Source organism: Fukomys damarensis, unplaced genomic scaffold, assembly GCF_012274545.1.
Source record: "Fukomys damarensis isolate Sample0158 unplaced genomic scaffold, DMR_v1.0_HiC HiC_scaffold_18, whole genome shotgun sequence".
Classification (NCBI taxonomy): domain Eukaryota; kingdom Metazoa; phylum Chordata; class Mammalia; order Rodentia; family Bathyergidae; genus Fukomys; species Fukomys damarensis.
Genome location: NW_022900930.1, coordinates 40,898,143 through 40,911,952, shown reverse-complemented (window position 1 = coordinate 40,911,952; position 13,810 = coordinate 40,898,143). Strand labels below are relative to the sequence as shown.

Below are 13,810 nucleotides of genomic sequence, written 5' to 3'. Positions count from 1 at the left end.
CTCCTGTCGTTGTCATCATCTCTCCCTCCACTCTTTATCTTCTTGTCTTTTTGGTAATAGCCACTCTAACTAGAGTGAGGTCATGGTTCATTGTGATTTTTGTTTGCAATTTCCTGATGGTTAGCAATTGCATTAGTCAGCTTTTCATTGCTGTGACAGAATACCTGAGAAAGTAACTTTGAAGGAGTACGTAATAATTTATTTTGGCTTATGGTTTCATTGCTTTGGGTCTGTGGCAAATACAGTCATGGTAGGAGTACATGGCAGAGGAAGAAGCTTGTCTCATGGAGACTGGGAAACAGAGGAGGCGGCTGGGGTCCCAGTACCCCATTAGGAGAACACTCCCAATGACATGACTTCCTACCTCTAGGCTCTACCTCTTAACTATTCCAATACTTCCTTGTATCACTATTGGCTTGTGAACAAGCCTTTTGGGAACTTATGGGCCTTCTGGAGACATCCAAGATCAAAACATAATAGCGATATTGAGCGTTTTTTCATTTATCTGTTGGTCATTTGTATATCACTTTGGAGAAATATCAGTTGAGGTCTTTAGCCCATTTTAATTGGATTACTTGGGGTTTTGGAAGTAGAATTATACACAAATGTGTACATGAATTGAAGTATCACATGTACTCTATGACTATGTACAATTATTATATGTCATTCAAAAGTAATAAGATGAAAAATAACACAGGTGGTCAGGTTAGTTTAGAATAGATTGTGACATAATAGATATAATTTTAGGTTGTAATTTTTTTTGTAAAATGCAAATGTTTCTTGGAAGTCAAATCTGCAATAGCAAAAATAAGCTGATTTTTATTTTCCCTCCCCTTTGCTTATTACCTTTTTGAAATTTAGGCTCAGTTTTATAATTAGATCAGCCCTCAAGGAAAACATCTATCTAGATGTGCTGCATTAGCCTTAATTTGCATGGAATATTAACAGTATCTGTAGGATTATTTTCCCATCTATGCATGTGACTACATAACAGTTCTTCTAACATTAAGTTTTTAAATGCTTTTATTTTAAATATCAGCCTGTGGGGGGAATAATCAAGACTTAACAGAAGGGAAAATTAGGCTGATGACATAATCATACAAGAAAAGAGAACATTATCATAAACTGGAAAGAAAAATAGTAAAATAAAAATCTTACCAAGCGCATGTGGTAAATAAAAAAGAATGATTGCTGCTGTTTCTAAATACTAAAGCCACCCTACATTGAAAGAATAGCAGCTTTTTTTTGTTGCAGAGAAAAGGGACTGTGTGATTTTTCTCTCAACCAGAAAAGGGAGAGTGCCTTTCAGAGGGAACAATTTCCATAAGACTACAAATACTACATGCAGTTAGAGAAAAGAAACAAATTGCACACAAAGGAAAGCCTATCAGAATCACAACTGACTTTTCAACACAAACTCTCAAGTCAAGGAGAGCCTGGAGTGAGACATCTCAAGCTTTAAAAGAAAAGAACTTCCAACCTAGGCTGATGTATCCTGCAAAACTATCTTTCAAAGTTGTTGGGGAACTAAGATACTTTCACGACAAAGAACACCTGAGAAACTTCATGAATACCAAAACAGCACTCCAAACAATATTTTAAAATATCCTAGAAAAAGACAATGAAGTTCACAACTCCAGGAGGCACAACAGAGCAAATCCAATAGGCAAGAATTCAAAGGAAGAGGGAGAACAAACAAACAAACAAACAAAAGAACCAACAACAAGAAAATAATATGACAGTAATAAGTCGATACGTATCAGTTACAACCATCAATGTCAATGGCCTCAATTCACCAATCAAAAGAAGCAGACTAGCAGAATGGATTAAGAAGAAAAATCCAAGAATATTCTGTATACAAGAAACACACCTACTACAAAAGATACTCATAGACTGAAAGTAAAAGGATGCAAAACAGTTCTGCATGAGACAGGAGCCCAGAACAAAAGCAGGTGCTCAGGCACAGCCCACAGCATTTCCAGGGGTGTGAGCTCCGGGTGGGACAACATAGTTCTCTCACCTCACCTTCTTTTCTGCCTTGCCCCATTGACCAACCTCAGGGCACAGGATGGTGCCATCAAATACAAAGAAAACCCATCCTCTTTTTGAAAGCAAGAGCATAGCAACCTAATTTGAACTCATTCACTTAAATGTTTGTTGTGCTTCAAACACCTACAATTTCCAGGGAGAGAGTCCTCATCCACACAGTATGTGTTTAGTGCATCTTCATCATTTCTTTGCCTTATGCTCTTGTTTACACACGACAACTGTCTTATTCTTCTTCGGTTGCCAAAACAAAATACCATATAGATTGGGTGGACTCAACAACAGGCATTTGTTTTTCTGTTGTTGTTTTCTGGGGACCAAAGATCTAAGCACAGGGCAATTCCACTTTGGATGAGGACTCTTCCTCAAGCCTTATGGATGCCACCTTCTCTTTGGGGCCTCACGTGATCAGGAAAGAGAGTGAGCTCTCGGGCGTCTCTCCTTACAAAGATGCTGAAAGCAGCCACATGAGCTCCCATTGTCATGACCTCCCTTAAACTAAAGCATTTCCCAAAGGCCCCATCGCCAAGTTACACAATAACTTTTAAGGTCAAGTTATTTTGTGTGTGAAAGTCATAAAATATATTTTAGGATTAATGAATATGACATGAAATATCCCAAGTATGTCTTAATTTTCAGGTGCAATGATAAATCTATTGGCTTATTCTGCATACATTAGAAATGAAACAAATGAAAAAGGTCACTCACAAATCTCTCAAGGGAAGCTCTGTTTTCTTCCCTTTGCCTTTGGGTAGTGTTCCCCGGAGGCTGTGTCTCTATTTAGGGGTTGTGTAGGGATGAACAGCAAGGCACTTACCCTGGGTCCGGTCCCTGGGGAGGGCGATGGCTGTCCCAGGGAGCTCTGAATGCCATGAGTTTGTACTGATAAGATGATGCCCCTGGTTCCAGAATCCATCTGTCACAGGACATGCATATTTGCTTCCCAAAACTGCCATTAACACACTTCACATTTGTTAACCAGTAAAAATTTATTGTCTCATGGGTCTGGAGGCAAAGAGTCCAAAATCTGAAACTTAGAAATCTTAAAGATGCTGGCAAAGCCACAGAGAATTTGTCCTTGTGTCTTGCTTGCTTCTTGGGGTGGCTATTGATCCTTGTCATTCCTTTGCCTGCAGCAGCAGCTCTATAATCTCTGTGCTTGTCATTATTTTTACATGTCTTCCAGTAAGGCCACCAGCCATATGTGCTGAGGGACCCATCCTACTCCAGTGACATCCATCACCCTCACTTATTACAACTACAACCACCCTATTTCCTGACAATGCCACATTCTGAAGTCCTGGGGTTTAGGACTTTGACACGCATTTCTTGTTTTGAGAGGCAACCAATTAGCCATTGCAGGATCCTAGAATTTTTTTTTCTGTAGTGTGGATGGAAGCATTTTTATTATATACATTTTAAAATAGTAGGGTGACAAAGGAAAAGAAAGGGTAACAAGACTCCTCAGCTACCTGTACTGCACTAGCTACTGGGAACGCTCCCAGGTTGGACATGCCACAATAAAATGATTACATGCTGGAGACACCTTTGCCATTGTTCAGCAGTGACAATCAAGCACATCCTGGGCCAGAGGCCCCTAACTGGAAAGATACGTTTTGTTTTATCATCCCCCAAACCCTCTTTAAAAAAGCTCTCTGCATAATGCATGATCACTCCACTTAAATTGATGAAAATATAATGGGGAGAATTTCTTTAGTGCTATTGATGTATCGGAGCTTTGTTGCTTTACTTGAAGTTTCCTGTTGCCGTATGAAATACAGGCATGCCTAATGAGTTCCTGATATGTAGCCAGTGGTAAAGAGTGGCAGTAATTGAACGTACTCCACAAAATGTAGTGATTAAAAACAAAGAGAAGGTATTTCAAATGTTATACTTATTTCCAGCAAATACTTTCTTCATGGTTCTTTCAAATGCTTTGTCATTTGTTCTGGAAAAGTTTTCAGGCATCTTTGCCACATAATTATGGGCTATTTCCAAGGCTTTTGAGGAGCTGCCATAAACAGCAGATCTATACTTGAGGAAAAGGTGCTTGATCTTGCTTGTTAAGGATAGGGACATAAAATGGGCCATTTCAAATTTTGAGCTCCTTGCCAATAACTTTTTCAAGGTAGGTATGTTTTTTGAGTCTGTTAAGTTTCTGTGACATGAAGTCAGAACTATTGAAAGTTCATACTTGCAAAAAATTGAATGACTTCTTTTCAGGATTTTTTTTTTGCACTTTATTGCTTGAATCTTTGTAGAGCTAATGAGCATCAAAATCATTATGTAAACATACAGGTGTGAAATGCAGCTTTGAAATAAATATAGTAAGAAAATGCTTTTCACTATTTGAAAGTTTAAGCCACAGCAGGTGTAATAATATACAACAAATTATTCTGTTGCTCCAGTTTCCATAAAAAATGTTAGAAAATGTCTGGATAAACTGTAGAAGAAGGAAAAACCCAGGCCACCAACCCATGCATTTCAGTGTCTTTGAAATGGGATGAAGCAATTGAGGAGTGCACAATACTTAAATCTAACAAGAGTTCTGTGAAACAAAGTAAAATTCAGGGGGAAATGCCTTTATGTAGGTAGTGATCAAAAGAAGACTATTTTTATCTTTGTGTTTCAGATGTCATCGAAAGTTCCTTCTAATATATTAGTGAAAAAGGATAAATTTCAATTTGGTATTTCAAGCTCAGTGAATTTCAGGTACTAAGTAATACTAGCTATGCCTTCAGCAATAGGAATTAATTGTTTTAAAGCATTTTGTTCTTTCAACAGAGCCCTCCTGATTGACTGGATGGAGTTTCTGAGAATGATACTTATAGAATGAATCCTGGCAGCATCTAAAGATTTACTTTTTTACTTGAGACAGTTGAGCTGTGTGCTTTAGGGAAGACATATTTAGGTAAGACAAGAAGATACTACTATGTGCCTGTTAGAATGGCTGAAATCCAAAGCACTCATACCATAGAAATTTTGCCATGTCCATACAAGGGAATATTACTCAGCGATGACAAGAATTGAGCTACAGATGGGATATGTGTAATTCTCCAATTATTCAAAGCCATTGAGCACTAATATATGGTATATACTTTTGTTAATAATAATGTGTCAGTATTGATACATCAGTTGTGATAAATGTACCATGTTAATGTGAGATATAAAGAACAGAGAAAACTGTAATATAGGAGAAAGGATATTTAGGAACTCTACTTTCTGATCGATTTTTCTGTAAACCTAAAACTGCTCCTTTTTTTAAATTGAATTTATTGGTACATTCTAGGTATACAGTACAGTTCCATTCATTACTGGGATCTTGTGCCTTTATATGACAGGTCTTGGTTCTTATTTTTTCCCCTTATCCCCACATTGCATCTTTTAAAAAGAAAGTCTATTAAATTAAAAAGCTATCAAACCATGAGAAGACAAAAGAGGCTTAAGTGCATATTACTGAGTGAAAGAAGCCGCTCTGAAATGGCTCTGTACTGCACAATTTCAACCACCCACAGTCTCAGAAAGGTAAAACTATAGAGACAGTAAAATAACCCACTGTTGCAGGGAAATTGTGCAGGGGATGTATAGGTGAAGCACAGGGAATTTTAGGAAGTGAAGCTAACTATAACGGAATGCACTTGACAAAACCCAAAGAACTCTATGCCATAAATCAGGAACCCTACTGTAAAGTATGGATGGACTTTAATTAATAGTAATGATCCATATTTGACCAGTTGTGATAAATATGCCACACTAATGCCTAGATGTATTAGTAAGGGAAACTAAGGAGGTGCTTGGGGATATGTGGGACCTTTGTGTAGTTTCTGCTCAGTTTTACTGTATACCTAGAATTGCTCTAAAAGAAAATCTCTCTTTAAAATTCAGCAAAAAGTTATATGAAATAGACAAATTTCAGTGTCTATAAAGTTTTATTCACACACACATACACACACACACACACACTCACACACACCTGGCATCCTGACCGTGGTGGCTACCCATATCTGTCTGCACAGGAAGAGGCTGGGCCACCAGTGACCTCCATCTGCCCCCACTCACCGGCTGGCTGGAACAAGCCCCGCCTAGTGGGACATTTATTCTCTCATGGCTTCCTCTGGGCTGTCCTAATTCTAGTTGAAATCTTAGGAGGTTGGATGTTTTCGCTCCCTGAGTCACTTTTTATTCTTAACACAATTTTGATGCTGTGTCTGGCTCACTGGGCAACTCATTTTCCTGCCTGTAAAATGGGAGGCCTGAGCTTAACTTCTTCCTCTTTTGTTTCTCCTGTCTCAGCTTGTCATCACCCGTAGGGGTGCTCTGAGGAGAATGCTATAGCAGAAGCATAGGTCCACTTACTGGGCCAAATTAAGTTCCTAAAAGAAGGGCTGGGTGCAGAGCTGGAGCTGCTATAAAATCAGATTAGGAGCATTGGGAAGCACAGATAGATGTATAGCTGCAAGGGGCTGTAACTGGTGATTTGGTTCAGTTTTATGCCAGTACATGGGAAACTTCCCAAGTTCTTAAGTCTATAGGTTTCACAGCGTGCGTAATACAGTGGGAAGATCTTGACTGTGAAGGAAGGAAAACTTGGGTCTGAAGCTCCCATCTCCCCTGCTAGGCAGCTGAGTGTCTTAGACAGGTGCCTGTCCCTCTGAAGCTGAGTTTCCCTATCTGTAAAATGGTAATGGCCGTATCTACTGTATATTTACCTAAAGGGAGCAGAGCAGATAAATGCAAAGTACAATATATGGGGCCTGACACAGCACCTGCTGTACCTTCCCTGCGTTTAATTTTCAGTGAAATGACCAGTTTCCTTCTTTCCTTCTTGAATGTCTCAAAAGAGAGCATAATTTGTCCTAGTTTTAATTCTGCTCAGACAGTTGGGGAAACATTTTTAATGTCAAACTTAACTCTCTTTTTTCAATTTCAGTCTCCTTTCATTTGTCCTATATCCTCTGGCCATGCTTACAAAAGCTTTCATAAAAGGTGGCAATTAAGCTACCTTCTCTACTTTCCCCAGATTAATTAACCCCAGTTTTCCTGACCTGCTCAGATCCGAGCTGCTGAGCACGCCTTTGGAAATGTTCCTCACCTCTCTCCAGCTCCTCCTCAGCCGTTCGGCAACTCAGCCTGCAGATGGAAAGGCACCTGGGCTCTCCTATGGGATTGGCTGGTGCAGAACGTGCCCGAGAGATCACTTCTGAAATTAAGTTTCTTCATCCATTAAAATGTGATGAACACAGTAGCTGCTGCAAAAATTTAAGGAATTAATATGTTGACATATGCAAAGTTCCCTGCACACTGTGGACACACAGAAAATACTAAACAGATATTAGCTATTTTAAAAATCTTTATATTTTTGAAATCATTGTAGAGACTCACAAGGGGTTAAAAAATACAGAATGTTCCCCAGTCCCCACCTCTCACCTTTCCCCAGTGGTAATGTCTTCGGTGGTCGTAGCACTGTATCAAAAGTAGGGCCTTGACACTGGCAGGACACTGTTAATGGAACACAGACCTTAGTCACATTTCACTGCTTGTCCCATGCTTCTTGCATGTGTGTATACATTTCTGGGAAATATTACATTCTAGATTTGTGTAACCATCGCCACAGGCAGAATTCGGAATTGTTTCAGTCTCCAGAGGAACTTCTTTTGCTTTGCCCTTTTGCTCACACTTTCTCTCCATCTCTGCCACCCGGCAGTCTTTCTGAGAATGCCATCTAAGTGGAATCATGTCTCGAGGTTGGCCTTTTTCATCCCATATAGTAACCTTGACCTTGATCTTGTTCTTTTTTTTTTTTCTTTTGTTTTTTACTATGGAGTTTACAAAGTTCTTTCTTTCTACTGAGTACAAGCACTATTTTGGACATGTGACTTGCAGATACTCTTTTTTTGGTTGTCTTTTCACTCCATTCATAGGATCTTTTGTAGAACATGTTTAACTTATTGCATTTTTTATTTTATTGATCATACTTTTGGTGTGATGTCTAAGATTTATTTGCTTAACTGGAAGCCATAAAGACTTTGTTCTTTTTTATCCTAAAAGTTTAGATTTTAATATTTTATGTGAGCATCATTTTGATTTAATTTTTTTAAGATTTGAGGTTTCAGTTGAAAATCCTTCTTTGCCTGATCATGTTACACCACTTGTTGAAAACAGGGCTTTTCCTTCATTCCGCCACTTTTGTGTCTTTGTTAAAAATTCTTTGGCCATACTTATGCACAGAAATTTTTAGGTCCTTTGATCTGTTGCACTGATCTACATGTCTCTCTCTCTCTCTCTCTCTCTCTCTCTCTCTCTCTGCCAATGCCACATTATCTTGATTGCTGTGGTTGCTTACTAAGTCTTAAAAGTGGGTGTTGTGATTTATCGAACTTTATTTTTTGTTTCCAGATTTGCTTGTAGGTGTTTTAATTCATTTGCATTTTCATGTCAATTTTAGAAGATGTTCTTATAAGGCTACAAAAAAATTCTTGCTGGGATTAGCTATTGTTTGAAATGTTGATATTTTCTTCATTCTGCTATTTGTTTTATTGTTTGAACACAAAGATCTTTACATCTTTAAAATGATCTTTTTAAAAGGCTTTAGAGATTTCTAGCTGGTGTCCAACACTGCATGAGAGCACAGCAGGAGTCTACCTTAGAGCTGACATGGGGAGGTGGGTGAGGTGCCCTCGGTTTCTCAGGAGGCTCAGGAAGAGGTTCAGGAAGAGCGCCTCGCTGCTCGTTGTTCTGTGAGATTTTCTGTATGCATAGGAAATCTTCTCTGAAGCCCACTGAACCTTACCTTTTTTCCCTATATGTTTTAGTCTATTTAAAAGCATGTAGAATTTCCCTGTTGTATTGCAGAGGGAGTATGGTCAAGTGTAGCATGGAATTACCTTGGAAACTAACTGAAAATGCCGGTTCCTGTAATGTAGCCTTGGCTATTTTTACTCAGTAACTGTGTGACGGGGATCAAGGCCCTATAATCTGAAGAGGTGCTGCTAAAGCTTCTGATTAGGTGGCTTGTGGGACACATTGTGAGAAAACAGAAAGATTAAAGGGAGAAATGTGGGCCTTCGTGTCAAATAGGCCTGGGTGTAACTCCTGACTTTCATTTGCTTAAGGTGTCTGTGCTTCAGTTTCTTCATGTATAATTTATAAGGGGACTAATGGATATTTGTTTTCTAGGTTTACATTTTGCTTGAATAAAGTGTATGTAATATTCTTAGCATTAAACTTGGTACCTAATCGGTGAATGCCACTCTATTTGTTTCCTTCCTTTTTAACAGACTTAAGTCTGACATCTACTTGAGATGCAGTGTGATATATCTAACAGGTCATTTTACTTTCCTCCTCATTTCTGAGAAGACTATACAATCATCCTTCAGTATCCACTGGGGATAAGTTCCTGGATCGTCCGTGGATGTCCAAATCCATAGATGCTCAAGTCTTTTACATTAAATTGGGTAGTATTTGCATATATCCTCCAGTGTATGTCTGATCTCCAGATTACTTAGAGTAGTACCAAATAAAAGGTAAAACTTTGGAAAGTGTTGTAATATTCAGGAAGCAATGACAAACAAAAATGTCTGTATATATTTAGTAGAGCTATGACCCTCACAGACCAAACTACATATTACTGATAACATGACACTTTTCCCCCCAATGCTTTTGATCCATGCAGTGGCTGGTTCCAATATTACTAATCATAGATTTCGAGCACAAACAGTATTTCCCATTCCCTTTAGGGTCATGTGAGCAGGGTCATGTGACTAACTCTGGCCAATGGAGTGAGTGGAAATGACATTTAACATTTCTAGGCTGAGATAGATGACCACATATTTGATTGATCTTTTCCTTATTGTGCTCCACTTTTGCTGGCTGGATGACACCAGGATTACACTGGAGCGAGAGGATAGTGAAAATACAAGATGAAAAGAGGCTCATTCCCTGAGTCACCATTTGGAGAATGCTCCAAATTCATTAACTAAAGTGAGAATTGATTAAAAAAGAAGTGAAACCTTTGTTGTTTTAAAACACTGAGATATGGGAGGAGACAAGTTACAGCACTTTATGTTAATTACTCCAATTAATGTACTGTTGACTATTTTTTAAAAATTAAAATTTTCTTTTGTGTAGCATATTTATAATAATAAGAATTTATGATTTATATCAGCTACGGCAAGCACATGAAAATATGTTAGCAGTTCATTAGAAGGCGAAGCTAGAGGAGATCTTCATTTGTGATAAATACAAATAATTTTTATACAGAATATTTTATGGGTTTTATGTGCATAATTGTAAGTATCTTTATCAGGTAAACGTCTAGATGATGGTCCTTTGAAGTTAAGGATCATTAGGAACACAGGGGGCAGAAGATATGGCATATAGAATCTCAGAGTCTATATTCTTGAAGAATAGCCTAAGAGAAGTAGACCTTCTAAAGGCAGTTACTTGGAGGAGAAAGAAAGTTTTAAAGTACATAATTATGCTATCTTGTCCTATAAAATAAAAGATTCTTGTGTCTCATGGGGTAGCTGCCCAAGACCCAGATCCAGAATATTTAACAAATTTCCTTAAATGACTTCATAGACAGGATCATGGGGAAGTCCTCTTATTAGGTGCTGGCTCAAGTATATGTTGCTTTAATGAAAGAAAAAGATATTTTGGGTTAGTGAATCATGGGGAAGGAGCAGATATTTCACCACTTTCAGTGAATGGATTAAAAGTTCCTTCTTGGCTTAGAAGTTTCCCTTCCAGAAGTGTTTATGATTTTATTATCATTGAGTTCAAGTAGATTTTGATTCATGAATTACTTAAAAGTTCATTGGTTAATATCTGACACCTAGGGATTTCTGGTTATCTTTCTGTTATTGATTTGTAATTTAATTTTACAGAGTTCAGTGAACCCTGTCTGTACAAAACCTAGTCTGTACTATATGTGCTGCCAAAGCAAGCACACAAAATTTAGTCTTTACAGATGTGCTGAGAATTGCTTTCTGACCTTGAATGTAATTAGGTGTTGTAAATATTTATTTATTCTTAGAAATCATGCAAACTTTACAGTTTTAGGCTATAGTGTTCACTTTTATGATGCTTATAAGAAATACTTCCTAAATTAAGGACATAGGTTAAAAGTAAAAGACTAGAAAAAAATTTTGTTCAAAACTTTTATATCTTCACAAAATTTTTTCCTGTTTATACTATTAGCTTCTGAGAGAGGTGTGCATTCAGATTATTAATTAGAATTATTTTCTTTGGTTCTTTCATTTTCTGCTTTATCTATTTCAAGGCTATGTTAGTAGGTGGATATACTTTTAGAATTGCTATGTTAATCTGCTGACAATAATTTCCTCCTCAAAGTCTATTTTGATTAACTTAGTTCTCCCAGATTTAATTTGGTTAGTGTTTGCATGGTATATTTTTTTTCTGTTTTCATTTCAAATACTCTGTCATTATGTTTAAGGCATGTCACTTAAAAGCAGCAGTATAGTTAGATTTTGTTGTTTTAGCTAGTCTGTCAGTCTTTGTCTTATAACTGGAATACCTATTTAATGAGATTGCTTATTTGGGTTTTAATGTCATTTTACTTTTGATTTCTACTTATCTTACCTATTTTTGCTCATTTTTCTCCCTGGGCTATTTTCAACTGAATATTTATTTACTTATTTACTTTTCTAATTTCTTTCCTCCCTTCTACTGCTCATTAGCTATATATTATTTTATACTGTCTCAATGATAATCTGAGTGTGAGCACATTATTTATCTTTAAATGATTAAATGCTAACATGAGCTAGTGCTTTTACTCCTTCCTGTGCAATGCCAGTGTCTTAGAATACTTTAACTCCATTTTATCCCTCCCAAATTTGTATGCTACTCTTTTGAATAACTTCAAAGGCATAGAAAATAATTAAATACAGTAACATGAATATGGAGTGATGAATTTTGAATATCTAATCTCTGTGTTTTGAAAAAATTGATTTACATTTAAGGTTATATGGTTTATTTTAAAATAATTGTTATATTTAGCTATTGTTCAACATGCAAAATTCTTAGAAAATTAATAATTATTTCTCTTGAACCATTTGATATGGTTCAAATAACATCATTGAATGAGATTCTTAGACTTGTAGCCAAGTGTTTTGTTTTGTTTTTCTCTACCTTGCTATACTGGGATTAAACCCAGGGTCTTTGAATTGAGCTATATATATTTTCAACTTTCCAGCTCTTTTGTTTTGTTTATTTCTTTTAATTTTGAGAGAAGATCTTGCTTAGTTGTGCAGGCTGGGCTTAAACTTAGAATTTTCCAATGGCATTCTCCACAAGGGCTGAGATTACAGGCATGTGCCACTACACCTGACTATATACCCAAGTTTCGTAAAGGTAATCCTTGGTATTACAAACAGGAATATGTGGGAGTCCTAAGTGATAAGACTGCCAAGTTTTGCCAAGTTGAATGAACTCAGCACATCAGTTCTAGCTGGTACCAGTTCCCTGGATGAGAAAGTGAGGAGTTTACTAATGTGCATCCGTGGAGTACTGCATCCTTATAAAGGAAATCCTATATAGAGGTGTGTTACTATGCATTTCTTGCAAACCTTTGTAAGTGTTGGTCATGGTATAGCTTGAAATTGGCCACAAGGGACTATTTACTTCCTGGGAGTATTTACTACACATCAGGGCTTGATTTATTGTTTTGTTGTATAGACTTAAGAAAATGATGGCGAAGTTTGATGATTAAAGTTTCTGGTGTCTTCTGTCTACAGCATCACATCACGAAGAGTACAGAAATATTCTAATATTCAAGAGAAATTATCTGGTTTAGTAAAGTCACTGTTGCTAGCTTGAATGAAACTATCACTTGATTCTAAACCTAGAAAATATCAGCCAGTATTCATGTTGGAACTATACTTGTTCATTAGTTCAGACATAAGTTTTCTATAGATATGAAAAATTTGGCAAAAATTAAGAAATCTATTGTTACATAGAATTTAAGGTAAAAGTATTATATGTTTTATTATTTGTAGATTGTGTTATACATACTGTATATTAGTGAATTTGAATAAATACATGTACACAGGTAAAGACATATGTGCGTTTTTTCTTCCTGGAGAGCTGGTTGTTAACATTTATCAGCAGGTCACTGACATCCTTCCTCCAAAACTGCAGGTAGTAGTTTTATTATTGTATCTACTGAATTTCTTTTTAAAAAAATTTATTGTTACTTACTTATAGTACATAATGATTACATTCATCATGGGGAGTTGGTACATGCACATAACATTTTAATTTTTCCTTTAAAATCCCACAGTAAAACTTTACAAATGTCACTGATTTAACTACAACAAGTGCATCTTTATTTCTTTACCGGAATTATCCTAGAACTTGAACTAGTTATCCTCCTGTCAGTAGTATAAAAACTACCAAGGCCTCAATCTTTTCACAGAATTTGTACAACCTTTTAGAAGTGTTTTTTCTGATTATATATTCACAATGCAAAAAAAAAATATTTTCCTTTTTCCCTAAAAAGTTTTTCTGTTACTGTGACATTGCCTGTGAAGCTTTTTTTTCCCAGTGTCCTTTGGACAGACTTTGGGGGTGAGGATGTCTTATATGCCCTCTCCGAGAGACCTTTGCTCCTGTGGTGTCCCTGTGGACACTTAGAAGGGGCATCCAGCTACAGCTTCCAGGGAACTGCCACCTCCTAGGGGGTTGATGCTCTGATTTTTGCCTAATAATTCTTTTTTTTCTTTTTCTTTTTTTTTTTTTTTTTTGG

General features: G+C 36.9%; 1 protein-coding gene across 2 annotated transcripts in view; it reads left to right on the top strand.

Moving 5' to 3' along the window:
• Positions 1-13,810, top strand: part of Csgalnact1 (chondroitin sulfate N-acetylgalactosaminyltransferase 1) — a 296,177-nt gene that overhangs the window by 99,333 nt on the left and 183,034 nt on the right. The gene's annotated exons all lie outside the window — the stretch shown is intronic.